General features: G+C 42.9%; 1 protein-coding gene across 3 annotated transcripts in view; it reads left to right on the top strand.

The window, feature by feature from the left end:
- Window positions 1–23,166, top strand: part of dlgap4b (discs, large (Drosophila) homolog-associated protein 4b) — a 104,216-nt gene that overhangs the window by 11,596 nt on the left and 69,454 nt on the right. For 2 of the 3 annotated variants that reach the window (XM_034083653.1, XM_034083650.1), the window contains exon 2: window positions 19,507–19,583. The exons of the other annotated variant lie outside the window; for it this stretch is intronic. The gene's annotated coding sequence lies outside the window, so the exon portion shown is untranslated. The remainder of the gene's footprint in view (window positions 1–19,506; window positions 19,584–23,166) is intronic. 3 annotated transcript variants of the gene reach the window in all.

The following is a 23,166-nucleotide window of genomic DNA, read 5'->3' as shown; positions in this document are numbered from 1 at the left end:
CTGTCATTTTAATCTGGCCTCATTGATCATTGGATAAAGAGGCCCACTTAATAGACCACTCTGATCCAAATGGATTCATTCCTTTTGCCAATGACTGCAAGGCCTTTGCAATATTATTAATGTAATGTCAGTGTATTCTTTGTTGCTATCTCATTTGAATTAAGTAACCTCCATATTAAGTGCGTGTGACCTCATTTCTTTTCTTTGCTCATTGTATGTGTGGGCTTTGCATGCGTACCAGCTGCATACAGCCAGCGCATAAAGCAAGTAATGCCATTACAGCAGCGCAGATTATAATGCAATTGTGGACATGAGCATTCGTTGAAACAATGAAAAAACAAAGATAAATGCTTCCAGGGCAAAAGGTTTGTAATCTTGATAAATGGTTGTGTGTTTTCCACTGAATCATTCCACATTGCACCCATAATTGCTGCCACCATGTTGAATGCACATCATGTGAATGCACATTTTGAAATGGAACAGGGATATTGCAATGTAAGGCGTAACACTTGCTGCATGACTGGTGGTCTCCATCAGTCGAGCTACCAGCCATGCACCGTGTCCCAATCAATGGCGCCTCACATTGTTCGCTCTCTGTGACAGGCCAACAAAGAGAGAGAGAGAGATTGGTTGGGGGAATGATGCTAAATACAAGTGTGGTGAATCAATTGAATTCAGAAGTGGAAAAAAACTGAATAATCCACTACAGCAATTAGTGTGGAGAAAAGATTGAATTGAATGAGATATTGGTGGGGGGGGGTATGGTGTGTGTGTGTGTGTGTGTGTGTGTGTGTGCTGTGTGTGGTGCTGTGTGTGTGTGTGTGTGTGTGTGTGTGGTGTGTGTGTGTGGGTGTGTGTGTGTGTGTGTGTGTGTGTGTGTGTGTGTGTGTGTGTGTGTGTGTGTGTGTGTGTGTGTGTGGTGTGTGTGTGTGTGTGTGTGGGTGTGGTGTGTGTGTGTGTGTGTGTGTGTGTGTGTGTGTGTGTGTGTGTGTGTGTGTGTGTGTGTGTGTGTGTGTCAGTTTTCCACCGGTGTGTGTGTTTTTATATCTCTTTTCTGTCACAGGACTACACGTCTAAAGCCATGCTACTGCCTCTGGGAGGCTGGGTTTTGACACGGATGCGTTGAGCTAAATGCGTCTTCACGCTAACATTCTAAAAATAACACTGAGTACTACTGTAAGCATAATGTTGGACATTTTGCAATCTCAGTTAAGCATAACAGGGTAAAAGTTGCTAAGTCCGGCAGTGGCTCAGTCAGTGGGGGCTTGGACTGGGAGCTGTAGGGTTGCCGGTTCAAGTCCCCGAACAGACTTAAAGTATAGAGTGTGGACTGCTACTTGGAGATGCCCCAGTTCACCTCCTGCCCTGCCGTGGTGCCCATGAGCAAGGCCCCGGACCCACACTCCCATTGCTCCCCGGGCGCTGTACAATAGCTGCCCACTGCTCCTCGTACTAGACTCCTGGTACTAGGGTGGGTTAAATGCAGAGAACACATTCACTGTGTCTGCTGTGTGCTCTGCATGTGTGACCATTAAAGAGGGTTTCATCCCTCCCAATTATTCTTCTTCTAATTTTGTACTCAACACCACGTTCAACTGAGGCTGGTGTGAATACCATTTGTTTTCCAGTAAACTGGTTATAAACAGCATTTTGTACACATTGCGTTTTGGACTTAATGAAAAGAAATATAAAAAACAAGAAATATTTTCCTGGCAGATAAAGTGGCAACGGCAGTTTTCACCATGACAGCACCTGTTTGTCTCAGAGGAATTGTGATACATGTGATACAACGTGAGTGTCGCCTGTAGCAGGATGTTCATTGTTGCCTTAAGGCTGTTTCATATTGACAGACATGTGTCTTCCTCCTCCCGTGGTGACAAGTGCCTGCCTTGAGTGAATTCCCCTGCACTGAATCTCATGTCATCTTGACCGGCAGTCTTTGGCTACAGCAGCCGCACTGCCTCAGGGTATTGGATGCAGCAAAACTGTCGTAATATTTTAAATACATTTAAAGTACACAAATGGATATTTTTGTTTTCACAATTGGAGCATATCTATCAGTGCCCAGCAGCAGGGTAATGACCAATAAGTTAATCACGTTAAATCCCCGAGGTGAGGGTTTCCATTAACTGAGCCATGCAGCGACAATGTGGTGCAGTGCATTTTTATATTAATTGTAATGATATAATTATCCTGATGGATGGCCAATATGCAAACTTAATAAAGTGTACTGAAATGAGTTTTTAATTAGTAACTCACTAAAGATTGTTGCCTTTATTACATGGACAGGTTTAATAGAAAGGAGGAGAATCAGTTTACCGTCGTGCAGAGCAGGAAGTGCTAAGGTTTCAGACCGTCCCGAAAAATGGATGACTCTACTGTTTTAAGATCTGTGACCAGAGGCTCCTCTAGACTACTAGGGTTAGTGCTTTGGTCAATCTACTGACTTATTTAACATCTCGCAGGTCATGTGACCAAGGTTATATTCACACTTAGTACATCCTGCTGAGCCATCTGGACCCCCACTGTGTGTGTCCAAGATGCTGTCGACCTTCACAACTGCAGTACACTCTGCACTTATCCAAGGCTGTTAGCCCGGCCACATGAGCCCATGCATATTTGATGCCAAAGCTCACTCGACATCTCTAAAGTATACACCAAAAGGTAGGCCTTCTGACACACCCCCTCAAATAAGGCATATCGATGCTTTTGTGTCTAAAGCTTTTTGTGCATGTCGCTTTTGTGCAATGTATTGCCGCCTCTGATGTTCTTAAAGGACAGAGCAAATGTAGGCCTCAAGTTCCTCGTGCTTTAAATAGGCCAACTGATGACCTAATTGCTAGCACTGCTGTCAGTGGAAATGGGAACGGTGCTCCGATGAGGAGAAGAGGGGACAAGAGGAAATATATATTATAGATGAAGAAGACAAGTAATGGATGAAAGAAATAATGAAGTCAATCATGGAGGTGTGGTGGACAGTGGATGACTTGTCTTTAAAATGGCCACACACTGCATTCACACATACGGATGTGCACACAGATACACTCGGAGGCCAGAAATAGCCAGGCTATTTCGACGCTACTTCAGTCAAATTGACTTGAGGAGGAAACTGTTCTGCAGTTAATCTGCAGCCTTGACAGAAGGACAGGTTTGGTTAGGGAGAATAGATAAGAACTGTTAGAGCCTGACGGTGAACTGGTACTCCTCTGATGATAGACAGGCAGCGTGTGTGTGTGTAGTCGTCAAGGGAGAAGACAGAAGAAGGGATGTACACTTGCACACGTGCATCCTTGCCTGGGTGCATGAAGTGTGTGCCTATATGTTGACAGTTGAGCTTTTTGACTTGGATGTTCCAATTTGGCTGATAGGCCGCTATCAAATGTGGATTATTTTGAAGTGCAAAGCTTTGATTTGCTCAGATGATCCATGCTCTGTTCGGAGCAAGCTAATGCTCCGCTGCTCCGAGGTCAGCTTCTGTCTCTTTTAATGCTATTGCTTTATTCCTGCTCTGTTCTCTCGGCACTCTCTCTGCTTTTCTGCTTCTCCTATCCCTTTCTCTGCACCCTCATCCCCTTTGTTCTCCCTCCCTTCCTGCAGCTGCCACTGTCCTTGTTTTTGACCCATATAATGACCTGGACCATGTCCTGACAACACAAGGAACCATCAGATTTTATTTCTACACTAGCTCCACTGTGCCATCGGCAATGTGGTAAACATGTGAGAGTTGTATGGTTTAACAAGACTGGATGTCATCATTGCTGACTCATAGAAGTCCAAAACATGGATGTTTTCTATGAACATATTGCACATTCTTGGCCGGATTTTTTGGTCAATTTTTCTTTCAAAAAATGTCCCCCAAAATGAAAGTTTGAAAATGATTCACCTCATCTTCGAGTTATTTCAGCTCTGCTGCTCTAGCATTTGTATATGGCAGGATAATCATGCCAGGGACAGTTACTCGAGAGAATACATAAACAATTTACACTGATGTGACTACGTTTTTCTTCTGCAGGATATCGGGAACTAGCCTGCAACAAACTCAACTTGCATACATGCCATAGCTGGGGATTTGTATGTTAAATAAGAAGAGGAATACAAGAAGAAGTGCTGTGAGATTCTTCACTGAGGCTCACCTACTTTGTATTCTCTTTTTTGTCATTGTTCTTACAGCAATTGAGTTTGTTCTTTCAAAATGATACCAAGAAGAATAATGTATTCAGAAGAAAAGTTACACACTCAAAGCAAACTCCTCACAACAACTGCAGAGAGAGGACTCAACTTCTCAGCGTGACAACTGCAACAGGATTAGCACATTGCTGTGACAGTCTGACATTTGAACCCTGGGGTAGAGCTAGCTGTTGAAGTTAGGCCCTTGATCGTTGCTAGTGATGCGGTCCTGACAGTGCCTGTTGGTATTATTATAAATGTTTGTGCTGCACAAACCGTATCTCTGCGAGAGCTTGTGTCACGCTTTTTTCACAGAGGGCAGATTTAAGAAGGATTGGCGGTTAATCCTTCAGGGGTTGCCCATGCTGGTAGATAATGGCTCACTTCAGTTGCAGCACTAACACTGCAGGCTTCAGGTAGAAATCTTTACTAAAATGTGTGGCAGAAACGTTTGACCACCAGGTAGTGATGTTTTGTAAATACTTTTTATCATCAACTGTCTAACGTTTTATTCGGTTTGAACCACATATTAAATATGTCTACTTCACCAGTGGCGAGCCGTGACTTTTAAACCTAGGCCCTCTGACCCACCTTCCCTTGAAAAAAAGAGTTATTACGTCACAGCGTATACTTCAGCAGAATATCAAAACAACGGCCCGGGGTGCAAAACGTATCAATGACAGCGACCCAATACCACACAAAACAACACCATTTATATAAACACCTATCATGACAGGGCACCCACAGCCAAGTAACAATTAAACATGGCATCTCAGCCATGGTAACCATGAATGTGCAAAGTGCTGTTGTGCAGGTCTGGCAGAGGAAAATGTGTGATTGTTGTGCTGTATTCTGAGGGGGCTCGGCCCCTCTCTGCTGGATAAACATGTTTATATGGTCTCTTGCACTGGAACATTGGAAATGTCAAACTCATCAACATTTTAAAGCTGCTAAAAATAGCAAAGCTAGTTTAATTTTAGAATGCTTTTAGCGTACTCTACAAATTCCCAAAATCCGTTTGCCTGATAAGCCTGACCTCTTTCCCCCAGCTTTGTCTACTCATTAGTGTGCTAATGCAGAACCAGCTGTATCCATCGCTGGTCAAAAAAGTATTCAGGCTGACAAGAAACGTAGGTCACACAGAGGTACATTCAGCTCATCCAAATACCTGTACAGCAGAGCTGTTAGCTTGTGAGTGCACTTTATTTAGCTAGTAATCACTACATTTGGTGACATGTGATGTGTATTCATGGAGAAATATCACTGGTTTAAACGGGCTGAGTTACAGAGCTGTGGCATAGCCTCTTAACCTTGAAGAATAGTATGTGTGAATAATCTGTATTTATTCAAAGAATGTTTTCATATGTGAATATACTGTATACAGTATGTACAGATTATGTAATGTAGCATAGATGTACACCATCTTCTGGGCTGTTTTTTTGTTTCATTCTCACAGCAACTCTGTAGCATAATGAAGTATTATTTTCTTGTCAGCTGTTCCAGCCCCACATGACTTTACAAAGCAGTAATATGAAGTGACATGAGGTTGGAGTGGATGCTGAGGCAGGGCTTTGCATGCTGAAAAATGTTCAGGTACACATAGTTGTTATTATCCTGAGGTTAACTTTTTCTAACAGTTGGAGTGTGTGGAGCTAATTCCATGTAATTATAATGTTGTGAGCCCCAGGCCCAGCTTTGTGCTGTTTTAATGCTAATTTAGTTTGCTTTCTGTTTGCATAGTTTACACCTCAATAAAAACAAAGGCAAAATATGCATGTGCCTCAAGTCAAAACAACTCAAAACAAGGTTTGTCAACTTTGTCTGCAGATTAATATAGGTGTATGTATGTAACACCATTTATTTTTGTTTTTAGTTTTCTCCACCTTTTTCTTTTATGAATGTTCTGTTTGTTATACGTTCAATAATACCTTCACATTAAAAGGGTATGAATTGACAGTACGCTTGATTGTTTCTATCAGTAGTTTTTTAAACACAGTTGTTTTGTGGCTATATTATAAATGGTTTCAATCTGTTTTCCATTTCAGGTATTTGTTTTTGTGTTTTATATTGAGTCGTTTAAACCGTCTTCATGATAAACAAATCCTTACAGCACACTGTTCATAGGTCAACACTACAGCACCATCAAATATATAGATCTTTGCTGTTATGAATGTTAATCAAACTCATGAGCAATTGAATTACAAATTGAAGGATTGTACTCTAAAAGCTGTATTGTGTGGAGATGTCACTGTTATAGTGCTCTCAAGGGCTTGATAATGTACTGTATGTGCCAGCTTCAGTGGAGCTGAATATTTTTGATTATCCACGCTACATTGTTAGAGCAAAGCTCATCCTTCTGGTATTATTGTTGCTTCAAGATCACTGTGAACTTTGTGAAGAGGGCATTTCTTCAGGTTAAAAGGCAGCATTTGCTTCAAACAGCCATGTACCAGGGGTCGGCAACAGGCGGACCGCGGTTCGTTTTGGGGGTGGGGGGGGGTGGGGGGGGGGGGTCTGAATCTCACACTGAATTTTAAAAAAGTGAGTGAGGGACTGCAATATAAGAGGGAAAGAAAGAGAAACTTGAAAACTGTTCAATTGTTATGATGTGTAAAGACTGATATTGTTCTATAATCGTCTGAAACAGTTAAGTCATGATGTGAAACGGTTAACAAAGAAAAAGGGGAACTCAAGCTGCTGCTACACTTTATTTGATGTATCTAAAATTAAGCACTTTTAAGATGCTCATATTTTCAAAAGCTATTTTATTTATTTTCTCTATTTTATTTGTAAATGCAGCCCGAGAGCAACATTACACATATCCACAGTATTTAAGTAATGTTAATTTACAATAAATATTGTTGTTTTTGTACTTTCTTTATTTGATTGGCAGTCAGTTGTTGATTGCATGCAGACGTTGATAAAGCTACAGGTCACTTCAATATATTTCACACTAATTCATGAAGCAAGTTAGACATTTTGATGTTCCGGACCTATGCATGGGGACATTTTCTCTAACTGGACCTTGTTGAATTTTAGTTGAAGACCCCTGGTGTAGACCATGGTTTCTTGAGACCATGGTTCAAATATTCAAATGGTTGACCATGGTTTCCGGAGATGACATTGTGACCATGGTAGGTTGACCATGGTAGACCATGGTTTCTTCCCCATGGTACTGTGACCATGGCAGGCTAACCATGGTCCACCATGGTGGACCATGGATTCCGGAGTTGACATTGTGACCATGGCAGGCTGACCATGGTTGACCATGGTAGACCATGGTTTCTTCCCCATGGTACTGTGACCATCATGGTATTTTGTGGTCAACCATGGTATTACCATGGCAATGGAATACCATGGTGACCATGGTCAACCATGGTTACGTTTCGCAGGGGTCTGACTCCCTCTCGATCGAGTGCCCTTTAATGTTCTTTGTCAATGATGGGGCAGAGATAGAGAATTGCCATCATCCATCTAGTCCTCCGCAGTTAGCTGCTAGAAAACACAATTTGTCATTCAGCGGAGACACAGGCCAGTCGTTTTTCAGAACGTGTGTCTGCTCACACAGACACAAGTAAACGCTCATGCACTTTCACTGTGCGAACACACGCTTGTTCACCAAAACTCACTTAGTTAAGGTTAATTGTGACAGACAAAACCAGCCACTGTCTGCCGAGCTGCCTAAGATAAGGTGAATTTAGATTAGAAAATTCAAATGGGGGAAAAATTAACCCATGATAAAACAGATATTTTTATACTCAACTATACATGTCATTATTTAAAAAAGCATGTATCAATATGTGTGTATTGACTTTGGATCATGATAAAGCCACTGTTACCTGCTCTACCTTCACAGGACTCATTACAGGCACAGTTAGCAACTAGCTGGTACACGTAGTGGATCATTTAGCTGCTAAAGAGAGAAGCATTTGACTCAGGAGCCAAACAAGTAAGGTTGTGAATGTTGAAATATATATTCATCGGGTGGACTCCAAGTAGATGCCAATATTGCTTTGTTTCTTGCTGGGTGCATCAATAGGTTTGCTTACACATATAAACCTATTAAGGAGATTACTGTTGATCTTTCTTCTTTCCCTCAAGTGGCCAAATACATTATTTAGTATAAATTACTGTATATATTTTACTTACTTTACTTTATCAAACATTGCCCTAATTTCTAACTCTGTCAACCAGCTGTAAGAAGGGAGAAACTTTACATGTTGGGATTGTGGTTTGTTTAATAATGTATTAAGCTGATCTAATCAGAAGGAAAACACTCTTTACTCTGCCGCAAATTCTGAACTGAAATGCAGCAGCTTGTTTTTCTGTACCTTAAGCCCAATGAAAAAGTCAGCCATGGGCTTTTAATAATTAACAAAAAAAATCATTTCAAATGTCTTTTTTCTTGCTTTCAGATCTGTTCGCTTTTTTTCTTTTTGGGTGCAGGCTCGTGTTACCACAGAGAATGAATGTTGTTTTTGCTTATGAACCACCAGTAAGAATAAAACACAGAAAGTTGATGCTTAGGTTTCTCATCCAGTCTGGTGTTGGACATTTAGTGAAGTCCCATCCACGGTAAATGATATATCCAGATCCAGATGTGTGCACTTCGGTGTGTAATGAAGCCGACACAAACTCACTTCACTGAGAGCTTCGACGCAGATCAAACTGTGGTCGTCTTGAGTTTAGCAAGTTTTTAGAGTAAAATATTACACATTTAGAGTCAATGTCCTAATTTTGACAGGCAGCTGTGAATGTCTTTGCCTATGGCTGTGTGTGTGACGCATTGCAGGCCTGATTGCATCTCCCCAAATCAACAACTGAGGACGGGGAAGAAACCACATTTTCTGCTAATCTAAATGGCTTCACATTACCTAATGTTTCAGCTGTTTGTCTCTTGACTTCCTGTTAGGCAGACGACAATGTTGGGAGCGCAACACGACAACAGCTATAAATATTTTCTTTCATCGTCTTAACAGTTGTTTCACTCTTCCCAAAGTTGACTGATTTACTCCTAATACCAAGAGCCAGACTCAATTAGTTTGAGCGGTTGTATTATAGATCTAAGGAGATAATGAAAAGTAGGCAATGAATCACCAGCCCAGTGTCCTTCATGAGTAATGCCAATGTGAAAACAGCATATTAAACATAAGGCATCCAGGGCCAACATTCAGTTTAATGCAGGAAGAAGGTTGAAATTCCTTGAGATAGGTCTGTAAGTGGGCATTTAGGTATTTCGACACTCACCGAGGACAAGCCAAATCACAAGACAACCCGACAAAGAGAGACAGAAAACCGCATCACTAAGCCACCAGGGTGGGAGGAGGGGGTCAGGAGGACGGGACTGAACTGACCGCCCAGGGGCACGGCAGAGGACCAGGAAGGGGTCTCGGGCGGACGGCCCGGCTGCAAGGCAGAGGACCAGGAAGGGGTCTCGGGCGGACGGCCCAGGGGTAAAGCGGAGTCCAAAAAGGGGGACTCGGGCGGACGGCCCGGGGGCAAGACAGAGTCCAAGGTGGGGACCATGGAGGGGCGAAGGCAGCGGCAGGAAGAGTCAGGGGGCCGAGCTCGAGGGCGAAGGCCGTGACTCTCAGGGGCCCGGGATCGAGGGAAAAGGCCGTGGCTCTCAGGGGGCCGGGATTGAGGGTGAAGACTCCGGCTCTCAGAGGGCCGGGCTCGAGGGCGAAGACCGGACAGCTCCGGAGGCCGGGCAGGAACCGGTGTCGACCGGACCGGATCCGGAGGCCGGGCAGGAAAGCGCTGATGGGACAGCTCCGGAGACCGGGCAGGACCCGGTGTCGGCCGGACAGAAACCGGAGCCGGTCGGACAGGCTTCGGCAGGATCCCCCACGGAAGTGGACCAGGAGTTGGCAGGAACCCCGGCGAGACAGGTGATGGACATGGGGCTGGCAGGGCCCCCGGTAGAACCTCCAACGGCACGGGATATAGGGTTGGCAGGACCCCCGGCAGGGGAGTAGACGGCGGGACCTCCAACGAGACAGGAGAAAGGGTTGGCAGGACCCCCGGCAGGGGAGCAGACGGCGGGACCTCCAACGAGAAAGGAGAAGGAACTGGCAGGCCCCCCGGCAGGAGAGTAGACGACGGGACCTCCAACGGGACAGGACATGGAGCTGGCAGGACCCCCGGCAGGAGAGTAGACGGCGGGACCTCTAACGGGACAGGACAAAGGGTTGGCAGGACCCCCGGCAGGAGAGTAGTCGGCGGGGCCTCCAACGGGACAGACATACGATTGGCAGGACCCCCAGCAGAGGAGTAGTCGACGGAGCCCCCAACGGGACAGGACCCGGAGTAGGGACCCGAGAGGAGACTCGAGAGGGGAACCAAGGGGGAACTCGAGAGGGGAACCAAGGGGGAACTCGAGAGGGGACTCGAGAGGGGACTCGAGAGGGGACTCGAGAGGGGACTCGAGAGGGGACTCGAGAGGGGAACCAAGGGGGAACTCGAGAGGGGACTCGAGAGGGGAACTAGAGGAGGGACTAGAGGAGGGACTAGAGAAGGGAACTTGAGAGGGGACTCGCGAGGGGAACTAGAGGAGGGACGAGAAGAGGGACTAAAGGAGGGACTAGAGCAGGGACTAAAGGAGGGACTAGAGGAGGGACTAGAGGAGGGAACTCGAGCGGGAACTCCAGAGGGAACTCCAAAGGGAACTCCAGAGGGAACTCCAGAGGGAACTCCAGAGGGGACTCCAGAGGGGACTCCAGAGGGGACTCCAGAGGGGACTCCAGAGGGGACTCCAGAGGAAACTTGAGATGGGACTGTGGCAGCTGGGGCCGGAAACCTGGCTGTAAGGTCCGGAGCGGAAGCCTGGACCCTGGCTGTGTAAGCCAGGTAATCCAGTATGGACGCAAAGCTGCGTGGGCCGGTACTGGAGCATTGAGGCATGGCTGCTAGCTTGGCTTTGCGCCTCCTTCTCTTAGCAGCCGCCTGTGGCATAAAAAAAGCTGAATCCGCTTGGTCCATCTTTGGTCGGGTTGTAATGTTACGGTAGAGCGAAGGAAGCAGGTAGGACCCAAATGCAGATTAAAGTAAAAATAATTCCTTTATTTCAAGGCTATATATATATACAGGCAGAACAGAACACTCACCGAGGACAAGCCAAATCACAAGACAACCCGACAAAGAGAGACAGAAAACCCAGAACTGAAATACACCCAGGACTAATCACATAAACACGAGACAGGTGAGGAGGGAGGAGAAAACACATAGGTACCAGGTGAACACAATTAGGTAATCAGAGAGGGAAACCGACAGAAAGCAAACAGGCAGGAAACGGGGGTGAACACTTTGCAAAATAAAATAGGAAACCCAAAGATAGAAAAGGACACGAAAAATACCAACACAGACAAATCCTAACAAACACTCTGCCAGCTTTATCTACATTACAACAGACTTGGGGAATTGATATATCTAACCCTGCGACAGCACACTCTGAATGCAATTGATGACACTACTGAATTGTTTAGACATTATTTATAGGCTTGCAGTGTTTAGCAAACCTCACTGCAACATTGTAGAGGGAACAGATTTCTATTTTGACCAAGTCAGCACTTCCCATAGATTAAAAGGAAGCGTATTTCAGTGTGCAAATTAGACTCACAGATCCTCTGAAACAAAAAGGGTTTTCGAAAGATATACGTTGATATACACATTGCTTCACATTTAATTTCAATATTTTATTAACAGGGCAGCATTATATGTTTGCCCTAGGTTCACGGCAGAATCAGACCAAGAGAGAGCTGGAGAAATAAAGACGAAGGCAATATTATAGTAATCAGAACCAGAGGGATTGGACAATGAATCAAGAGCATCTGAAATAAGCTCTTTGGTAAAGCTGCCTTTACACCATTGCTTTCTCTTTCCCACTCTCTTATTTCCAACCCCCCTCCCCCTTTTACCCTCACCCCACATTAGCTAAACCTAGCTGGAGGCTGTCTCCATGGCGATTCTTATGGGTACCTTTGGCAAGGTCACCTTCACCAGATAGAGGAAGTCAAGCAGAGAGGCTTGAGGATGGAAATAAAGAAGGGTTAACATTTTCAAGTCAAAGATAAGAATTGTGACTTAAGTACTCTGTGACTTAAGAGTACATAATGAGAAGGGAAGTAAATTAAGGGTTTTGTTTTGGGGGTGGGTGTGTCGAGAGAGATGGGAGAAGATGGTGAAACCAGCAAAAAATAAGAGCAGGGAGGGGGGAGGGGTGCATAAACAAGAAGCTGAAAGCAAACCTAATGTTCTTAGGCAAACATTTTTGAACATTGTAACATTGGAAAAGTCCAGCTGAGGTGTTTGCTTACCACACACACACACACACACACACACACACACACACACACACACACACACACACACACACACACACACACACACACACACACACACACACACACACACACACACACACACACACACACACACACACACACACACACACACACACTGTGAAGGTCCAGATCACCTGGAAGCAAATCAGTGGATGCATGTGAAGAAGCCAGCTGGCAGCTGGGATAACATGTTTTTTTACACACACACACAGAAACACACACACACTCACTCCACCTCGCCTCCACCTCGCCTCCATCTGCCGAGGAATACCCGTATTCTTGATGAAGTTTACCCACTCTGAATCTACCTGAATGTGGCCCCGGCCCCCACGCAGAGTGTGCTGGGGGATGCTTTCACTCGGGGCCATCAATATTTAAAGCTCTCTCAGCGCTTCCGCTCATGGGGGTACAACGGCCGTTCATGGCCCGGGGGGGGGTGCTGATAGAGAGACAGAGCAGGGGGGAGAGGGGTTTAAGATGGAGACTGATAGGTGAGAGAGTGTGTATGATATAGGGGAGTAAATTATAGTGTGAGTGATGGAGGGGAAAAACACTGAGAGGGGGAATCAATATGAGGAGAAAAGTATAGTGTGCATGGGTGGAGGGGGAAAAGGTGAAATGGAAGGACCACCAGGCTGGGTGAGTGAAAAAGTGGGTGATATGAGAGGGGGAGGTTGTGAAAACATAATTATTCTGCTTTGTTTTTAGATGGATAGAGTGCTGGATATGTCCTGATTGTTAATGTAGTCCTATCGGTGTTGCATGATGAGCTGGAGAGTACACCTGGACAGAGATAGAGAAAGAGGGAAATAATTGTCTTGATAGTAACGATCTGTGCATTTATGACTCTGAGAATCCATTTGCTCGAGGAGGACATTAAGCAGTTAATTGTCTATTTGAAAACGAGGCAACAACGTACTGGGACAGGTGAGAATACAGGAGGGACAGTGGGCAAGAGACAGATGGACCCTTGAGAGCAGGTTCACTAGACTCAGATGCATATTCTGTCTGAAGGCTGATGACAGAGAGCCTTCTGCCCTCTCGTCCTTTTGTCTCAGTGTGACAGAGCCGCACTAGCCAACTGTTGCTACGACTACAGCTGTTGCCACCGTGGTGGTCATTGGGGGGCGTTACCATGGCAAGGAGTACACGGGGGCAATCAGAGGGGAGACGCACAGATAGTCGATATGTCACGTTTGTGTATGGGTGTAATGTCAAAGCAATCAGTGTAAGGAGTAATAGTTCACTTACTAATAAGATGTCTAAAACTATTTGAAATTCAATATTTTACTGCGCATTGACCGTGTAGCTATAATGCCAAATTAAGTAATTTTGTGAAGGACAAATATAAATTACAGATTGACCTCTCAATGTCAACGTCAGAGACTGCATCGACAAGACTCTGCTGCTATATATACTGTATATGATACATAATATAATATTGAAAGAATAAATGTCATTTCTAAACACATAACATTTATAATATAGATGTAATTACATTTAGATCGCAATATATATATATATATATATATAACTTCATTCTAACTACAATATGTTACTTTTGCAGGTATTTGGGCATAAATCCAGTAATTGAAGAAATGAGTCCTGAGGGGGACATCAATGTGTTAATATATGTCCCCATAAAACCCCAAAATGTCATCCTTGTGGTGCCCTAGAAGAGAAATGAAGGGCCACCAAAGATATAAGGACTACATTTGTTTAAATCATAAAAGGCTGCACCAAATGTAATGTCAGTCTTTTATTATTTAGTTGAAATATTTCACTCCAACCCCGAGTGGTGGACCTATCCAAAGTATGATGATCTACAAAAAGATATATTTGTGAAGGCGTAATCCTCTCATTCTGTGGTGTAATCTTATTAGGGGCCAATTATCTTTCTTTCTTTCTTTACAGCAGTAACCTTTCTAAACCACGATGTACTAGCTCAAGATATTAAGTATGCCATAGATAACTTATAGGGGACAAGAAGTAGAGCATGAAGTAGAGCAAGAAAGTAGCACTAAAAGAGCAAAGCTGAACTAAAGTGAGTCTCCGGCAGTGTTCCCGCTGGACTCGGCTTCAGTTACACTGTGACAATAACCACAAGAGGGAAGACAATGAGAACTTACAAAGGAAGCACTGAGTGACGTCTGACCTTTAGTTCATGTCCACAGAGGAAACGAGTGCTGTTTTGAGGGTAAATGTTTTGCTGATGTGTAATCATGAAGCAGTCAACCAGTGTGAAAAAACAGGATCCTGTACTACTGCAGTCCAACGATTAATAAGTGGCTCGTGTGTGTGAACATCTTTGAGGCTGCTAAGTAGCTGTCACTACTTCTGTAAATAGTGAAGATGATAAAACATCTATTGGGCAATTTGACATATCGACCAAGATTTGGCACTGCCCTCTCAACCAATCTTTAATTTAGTCAGACCATGACACAAAGAGTTCCCCGTCCAGCTTCTCCCACAAGGCTTTTCAAAACACTTAGGAAGGTGATTGTCCTCCTCATGTATCACATCTGATGGCTGAGCAGTTTTATCGGAGGCTTCACCTAGCGATGACCCTGGCCCTCGGTGATTGGTTACCTTTGAGCACCCCTGCTGAGGCAACACTCCTGCAGCTGACAGGAGAGGAGAGGACAATGGATAGATCATCAATCTGAAAGTGGGTTATTACCTCTCCCTTCATCCACTGCCCGAGTCCGAATATGTTTCAAATGGGCCCCGCTGAGAAATGGAAAAAACTGACTACAGTATATGCAAATGATGATAATAACAATAATAATAATACATGTTATTTATATAGCGCGTTTCCTGGTGCTCAAAGCGCTTTACAAGAAGACAAATAACAACAAAAGTAAAAATTGCTAAGCTAAGTGGAATGGGGTCAAGAGGTCAGTGGATTAGGAGTTGAAGGCAAGAGTGAAAAGGTGAGTTTTGAGGGATTTTTTGAATGACGTGAGAATGTTGGCAGATCGGACGTGGCTGGGGAGGGAGTTCCAGAGTGATACAGAATTGTGCACATGTGTGTATGAGAGCACATACTGTAAGAGAGTATAAAGAGAAATATCATGTTTGTTCATAAATGATAGTGTTAGAAAGAAAGAGCCGAATTAAGGAGGGAAGGGAGGATTTGTGTTTATTTACCTCGTGGCTTGGTCAGTCAGATCAAAGCAGGATTTCAAGTGATCAACTGTGAGTGTAAGCAAAAAGATAAAAGGAAAGAGAATATCAGAAATATATAAAAGAGATGGGTGCACAGGGTTTACGAGAAATGAATTACAATTAGTAGCAAAACAAAGACGTCGGAGGGCTAACTGTAAAAGAGAGAAGAACGGAGATCAGAAGTGAGCGTCAGATGGGCAGCAGTGAGGCTGTGCGGCCTGCAGTGAAACGGTTAGATCTGGCTCAGAGTGGTTGCCTCACACAGCAGAAAGTGTGTCACAGGAGAGCTACTGTAGGCTAATGCACCGGGCTAATGTTGCCTCAGCGAGACCCTGCTGCATGCAGGCCTACGGTTAGCACTTACTGTTACTGTTTGCACAAGTCTTGCCCTGAGAAAAACACAACAGCGTGAGCCACAATGAGGTTTAGCTCATACATGAAGAAGGACAGGCCTACAGTCAAACTCGACTGCGTGTCACTAATTGCTGCTCAGTCAGTTGTAACGTTTTTTCTCTCCTTAGTTGACCCTAAAAGCACTAGTAGCTGGCAAGGAACCAACATTCAGAAAGACAAAAAATGTGCACTTTAAAAGGATCAATACAGCATTGACGGCGTTATTGACCTCCGTATATGCAGTGGAACTTACGAAGATCAATTTTGCTCTAGGGTTAAAGGTGTCATATTGAGTAAAGAAACAATTCGAAATATGTTAGACATATTCTCAAGGCCTAAAAAACGAATTGAAAGCTTCCTACAGTACTTTGTCAGACATTTTCCAAGCCTAACATTCGCTTGAATAAGTATTGGCTTGAAGTGAAAAGTAGAAGAGGTAGCCTGAGGGAAACTTTTGGCGTGACACTGAATAAAGTTTTGAAATTGCAGTCCACCAAAACAACTTCTTATAACTTAATAGTACTATGTCTATGCCAACAATGTCTGACTGACCAAATAGAATTAGGTTAGCTTGGTTCATTATTTCCCTCCCAATAGTTTAGTCTTTTTAACTCCAAATGTACAAGTCCACGCATCACTAGTCATTTAGCATTTATTATATTTTTAAATATCATGATTCTCCAGGGACTTCCTGTTGACTATAATTGATTGTTTTAGTTTTACACTGTTTCATATGTGTTCTGGCAACCGATGTATACGCATTATGAAAGTGTTGCTTAAGACATTCCCCAAGGATGCAATCTAATTGAGTAAATACATGTCCTGATACTAGCTTGTAGTTAACCACAAAGTCAGAAATGGAAGAACAAAATCCTGCACTGTTTATTTTTGCCTAGCCGTCCTTTTATATGCTTTTGTTTTAACCCACAGCACCTTTAGTGGTCAAATATTCCAGAAGGTTCTAATGAGAGGCTATGTGTGAGAAAGTGGATCACATCACTCCTGTTCTGAAGTCTTTACACTGGCTTCCTGTGTGTCAAAGAATAGATTTCAAAAATACTGCTGCTGGTTTATAAAGCACTGAATGGTTTAGGCCCAAAATACATTACTGACTAAATGATGAACCATCCAGATCTCTCAGGTCTTCAGGGACTGGTCAGCTTTCTGTCCCCAGAGTCAGAACTAAACATGGAGAAGCAGCGTTCAGTGATTATGCTCCAAATATCTGGAACAAACTCCCAGAAACCTGCAGGTCCGCTGCAACTCTGACTACTTTTAAATCCAGCAAGAAGACTTTTCTCTTTGTCGCTGCTTTTAATTGAACTATTCATATCTTAGACTGCACTTTGAATTGCCTTGTGTTGAAAAGTGCTATATAAATAAACTTGCTTTGCCTTGTGTTTGAACTGTGCTGACGAAATGTTCCCTCCAAAGATATTCATCTTGATCTTGTTTACCCTGTTTGTATTATCACTCTGGGAAAATAGGCCTCATTACTGCTCAGATCTCATGAATACCACAGACATATTCAATTATGGCTGCAGGCTGCCAATTATGCTTCTGGCCTCACTTTGTGGCCCAGCAGATAGGTCGTTTCAATTGATTTCAAGGAGCCCTTCTCGTAAAAAAGAGGGATTTGTAATGATATTGAGATCTAAATTACACACACACACTTGCAGGCCTTCACAAAGAAATACAATTATAATGTAGACATGTGAACCCATTCACCGGTATGCAAATGGTGAGTTTACTGCAGCATAAACACATACACTGCTGACCTCTGGCTAATGAAAGATGAACCCAGTGGCTAAGCTGAAAATGATGCTCAGAGTGAATGATGTCAGACATCAACGCGCCCAACCCTGAGGAGCCCCAGCTTCTCCCGTCACGCAGAGGTCGAGCTGAGGTCAGTTAAGGTCACTGATCAGTCTCTGCTCCGTAGCACACATCCAATAACCGTCCAGATATCACCACTGATGCTCACCATGTGGAATAAGACCAACAAGCGTCTGGGCCAGAGCCTCTTATTACCTTTCTTTCACGCAAATGAAAAAGCATTCACAGGGCCATGATATTGTTTGTCTTGTATTTGTATTTGAAACATCAGGGAAGGCAAGTCATTATTTTATAAAAGTGACTTGGTTGCCCTGATATCTGTTTGCTTACCTTGCTGCTTGCCATACTTAAACATTTTCAAACCGTAGTTCATTGCAACTACAATTTAACAAGTTAAAGAAAACATTGTAATTATTCTGCCTGTCTTTCCAAGGCTGATCTCTTATTCTACTGGACCCAATCAGGCTCAAATATGTTCATGCTCATTTTTGACGGCATGCTAAAGGTCTTCTTGTAGTTGCGGTGCGATTGACAATTTTTGAAATACATATTTGATTGACTTTTTCATAATTGTCACAAATCTGGAATTTTTCTGCAACTCTCAATTCGGATAATCACAAAACAAATCAAAGTGAGATCAGAAAAGAGACTGGAGAATAGCCTAGGAAAAGCGAATAAATAACACATTCCAAATTGAACCACAGCAGTCTTCAGATAATAATCAGTGTGATATCTCTGCTCGTGTTGATGAGGAGACGTGTGGCGTAGTGGGTTGTCCGTAGGTGTTCGGATAAGGGGGTCACAGGTTCAAACCCCGCTGTGTCGTTGTGTCCCTGGGCAAGACACTTCACCCCAAATTGCTCCTGTGGGGATTGCCCACAGTATTGAGTATGCAAGTCGCTTTGGATAAAAGCGTCTAACAAGTAACATGTAATAATCTTTGTCACTGGAAATAGTCTCTGCGTCACACAATGGATATTATATTTAATGATAGACTGCGAGGGTGCCCTATAGGGTCTGATATCTGGTCTGTGTGATATGTTGCACCTTGTAAATTACAGTAATATCAGAGAAAATAAAAGCCACACGACATTGAACTTGTAGCTTCTCTTCACAGCGATCCGTTTGATCTCCAGTGTCATCTCTTCATATCACCTCTGGATATGAAACCTTAAAAAAGTTGAAAGTTGAGCTTCATACTGATAGCAATATTCAAGTCTTATTATGTAAGTAGAAACATTTTCCAACTGTTTCATGATATGTGTTCCTGGAGTTGTACTGCCTCCGGAAGCATTTCTCTGATCTCATCTATGGTTTTTAATTGAAATGCTTTATCTCTAGAGATTTCTGCCTCTCAGAAAGCTAATTGATTTTCCAAATAAATGAAATAGTTGTCACGATAAAATAAACATTTCCGAGGACAATGGCACCGTTAACAAAGGGCTATTAATAATGTGCATTATCCACAAAGCAAACTAAGCTGCCAATATTCACCAACGCAGCTTTTCAGACATAAACCATTATTTAGCAATGTGCAATATACACTGTGGCATTGTGTTGTTTATGACGACTGAAGCTGATTCACCTGTTTGGGTTTCAGGATTTCTTCTTCTCTGAGCCTGCTCTTCTTTGACCACAACAAGAGACTCTCCAGCCCCTGCATCAAGGCACAGAAAGGTACAAAACATTCAGATGTGTTCTCCCACCCTCAGGACTATAGTGGATATTCTGTCTTCATGTAATGCCCTCATTAGCATCTTCTGCCCAGTTGTGACTGCAACTCGAGAGCCAGTGCTAATGAGACCACGGCCTGCTTGATGTTGTTTCTGGATATATAGAAACGGCTGAAAAGCCAGGAGAATTAGCTAATAGGCTGCAGAAAAACAGCGTGCCTCGACCTTGTCTGGATTGAACAGCAATGAATCCTCAAGCCATTTGATCTAAAGGCGGCTGTCAAATAAAAAAAGTGATGTTGCTCCGGGAGGCAGAACTTGTCCTTTGTGCAGACTCGTAAAACTCTGAGGGCTTTTCTTTGCTCATGCCAAAAACTGATCCGGAGAGAAATGTCAGTGTATCTGATGTTAAATAGTTTGAATACCATCAGCACAGTAAGTGTACCAGTGTTGTGTTGTTGCATGGATGACGGGGCATGTTTTGTCATGCAGACCCATGCACAATGTTGCCTGCAGAGCAATGAGCTCTGATGGAAGATAGCCGCGATGCTCGGCATCATGAGTGTCCTCTGTGGGCTTCCCTGAGGTTCACCACTGGACTCCTGATTTCACACTGGATTAATTTCATTCTGAGCACAAATCTCTTCTGCAATACCTTCCACGGAGCAAACTGCTGGTCATGTTGTAAAGCAGAGGAGCATTGCATAGGAATTGTGTCTTCTTTCCATACAGAGTGCTTTCTCATCTTGTGAAATGTTGTTTTGAGAAAGTGTATGAGGAGGAAGAGAGTGCTGGAAGGAGCCACTTTGTACCTTCTAACATTTCTAGGGACATTGATAACAGCTCCTTGATTTTTGTACTCAAAGAAACCGATCAATATCCTTTCTGCAGCTGTAGCATTAGTGATTTGTCTTGCTCCGCTGAGCTGCCTGACGTTCATACATAACAGCGACCCATTCATCAGGGCACACTGGAAAACATCAAAGGGTGAACGTTTAAAAGCTTAATTTTTTTATAGTCTGGAAACAAAAAAACCTCTTTAATAAATGTTTGAACAAATGCTGACCTCTACAAATATTGATTGGGTCAATATTACCTGAAATAAAACCACTCAGTGGGGAGCAATGACACATGGACACTCATCTGAGAGCATATAGCTATTTACTTCCTGTTAGCGATGGTCATTGGAGACCTCATGCTGTAACACTGGGCATGAGTAGAAATGCTAACCTATAAAACCATATACAGACTTTTGGCAATAACTTTTAACTGATCCCTTTACACATTTGAAGTTTGATCAAAAGTGGTATCAGTAGTCTTCTCATAACGGAAAAACAACACAGACAGTTTGCATTATCCAATGAAAAGCCAATACATGTCTCATATAAATGACTCAAATGTACCTTTACCCAGTTGACATAAGCCTTTTGTCTTATTATTTACAACACCACCATCTTGTATTAACATATTAGTTCACTTAAAGTGCCTCCCTGCTCTCCCTTTAGTGCTCTCATAGGATTTGAGTTGGCATTTCCATAAGTAGATCACCCAGAGGTTCCCGGCAGCACTATTAACTGCTGTTAATATTTGTATGTAAATGCATATTTTTTACAAACAAATTGCCGTCAGCAGCACTGTCATACATCATATTCCATTGAGTGTTAATTAGCTATTATAAATTATGTGTGTTGCTGACAATGAACAATGGCCTTGAGTTGCGTTGACGACACATTGTAAGATGTGAAGTGTAGCGATTATGCATAAAACATATCATTTGAAATTCAAATGATTATTGCCATAAATACATGCTTGCTAATTATGCATGTTGGGTGTGTCTCCGATAAAGTGTAGGCTTCTATATAGCACTGTATGTGTAAAGAATGACAGCACGTAAGACAGGCCAGAGCAAAAGGTGTTTATATAATTGTTTAAATTAAACATAAGAGCATCAAATATTTGTGATTTTAAACCAACCTTGCTGTCAGCATGCAGATTTTATTTTGTAATACTCGAGCATAACACTGACAACCAAGATAATCCACATTATTAACAATAGTACAGTCTGAAAGATATTCACCACTACATGTAGGGTCATGCTGTATTAAAAACTCCGTTCATCCCACGCTCAATTTGCTCTTATTTTCTCTCCTGAGGCTAAAAGTGTTGCGTTTTATCCAATGTTATGAAGTTGTGTTTGATTATATCAAGGGTGACTGTTCTTATTAGTCTGCAACGAAGTTCACTGCGGCGAATTGTGTGTTACATAATGAACTAAGGACATAACAGTGATTGAGATCAAAATATCTGCTGTAAATAATTCATAAGCAAGGAACAACATATCATGAGATTCCTTTTTCCCTTAAGCTTTTTCTTCAGATTGATTGCTTTGTATCACAACAGTCTAAAAACCCTAAAATACTTTATGATCTAAAAGGGTAAAAAGCATCTTTACATGCTAAATGATGATTCAATGTTTAATCGGGTGTTGCAATTATTTTTAGTAACAAACTATAGCTAATATATTATGTTTTAATTCCAGCACTATTGGATGATTTACATAAACATCTGGGAAGTCATAATATTTCGGGGACAAATAGTAAATGTGTATAGCCTTACAGTATATACACCCTCTGCTGTATTGCCAAGGATACTTCACTTTATGTGAGACTTTCTACTCGATTTCTCCTCTTTTTCCAACATTACTTTGATTATTCCACTGTAGTTTGTGAATCAGGAATCCTCTGTCACAGCTGCAGCACAGGCCAACGCAGAGGCTACAGTTCTGCAGGGGATTTCTCTCTCTTTTACCCCTCATTAAAACACTTTGGATGGACTTTAATGAACTCCTCATGCAAGATAGGTTCATAAAACATGTTTCCAGAGTGCTAATTATACCAAAAGAATGCTAACTCTATGGAAGAAATGTATATTAGATGTCAAATGCTTTTTGTAAAATGTGTTTCTTCTCGTGATTTCTGGCCCGCACCCTGGAACAGAGTCATTAGATATTGACGGCTGTTTTATGGGTTGTTCTTTTGCCTCATGTGTGGGTCTCCACTGCGGAAAGAAGAGATAATGTCTGACTGCAAACTCAGTTCAGCATTATAGTGTTTAGTGGGACGGGTGGCGCAGTGGTCTGTGCATCCGATCATCAGATCAAGGGGGAGTGCTGGGGAACTCCAGTTCGAAACCCGCCAGGCAGTTGTTTCTTTGGGCAAGACACTTCACCCGGATTTGCTCCTGTGGGTAGAGTCCACAATACATGTATAATACCAATGTGTACTTGTAAAAGCACCTCGAGGCGTGAAGATGGACGGTGTGGCGCTGTGCAATGATCAAGGGGTGAAACCCGCCGCTGCTGCGTCTGTAAAGCCGGTGTGTCCTTGGGCAACTTGCTCCTGTGGGTATTGTCCACAGTATCTGACCATTGCATGTATGATAATGTGTAGTGTGTATATGTAAAGCGCTTTGAGTCATTGAAAAATAATAAATGTAAGGAATTATTATTAGTGCTGCAACAATCAATAATTTTCATTGTCAATTATTCTGCCAATTACTCTCTACATTTATCGATAAACAATTTGGTC

This window comes from Pseudochaenichthys georgianus, chromosome 5, assembly GCF_902827115.2.
Source record: "Pseudochaenichthys georgianus chromosome 5, fPseGeo1.2, whole genome shotgun sequence".
Classification (NCBI taxonomy): domain Eukaryota; kingdom Metazoa; phylum Chordata; class Actinopteri; order Perciformes; family Channichthyidae; genus Pseudochaenichthys; species Pseudochaenichthys georgianus.
The sequence above is the reverse complement of the archived record's forward strand: the minus strand, read 5'-3'. Positions and strand labels throughout refer to the sequence as shown.